A 419-nucleotide genomic window follows, 5' to 3' on the forward strand; every position below is an offset into this window, starting at 1 on the left:
CTTTTCTTGGGCTTCTTCAAAGTTCATAGGCTCGCAATCCGCAAATAAACAAAATAGAGTAAGATTGTCTTGATTTTCGGTTACCACGAAGATGTCTTGTAGACTTCTAAAACGTGGAGTCCTTTCACTTGAGCTTTCATCTCCTTGAAAACTTGTAGTTGGTGAAGTTGGTGGTGTAGCTGGCTCTTCTCTCGGTTGCTCCACATTCTTTTCTTCCAAGGATGGAAAGAATTGTAGTCTTCATTATTTGATCTCCAATCCCATTCTCCTTCTTCATCAAAGATGACATTCCGACTGATGATTGTCTTCTTTGTTTCAGGATTGTAGAGCTTGTAGCCTTTGGAGTTAGCATCATACCCAATGAAGATGTACTTCTCACTTTTATCATCTAGTTTGCTCCGTTTTTCGTCCGGAACATA

The sequence above is a fragment of the Brassica oleracea genome, chromosome C1 (assembly GCF_000695525.1).
Source record: "Brassica oleracea var. oleracea cultivar TO1000 chromosome C1, BOL, whole genome shotgun sequence".
Taxonomy (NCBI): Eukaryota; Viridiplantae; Streptophyta; class Magnoliopsida; order Brassicales; family Brassicaceae; genus Brassica; species Brassica oleracea.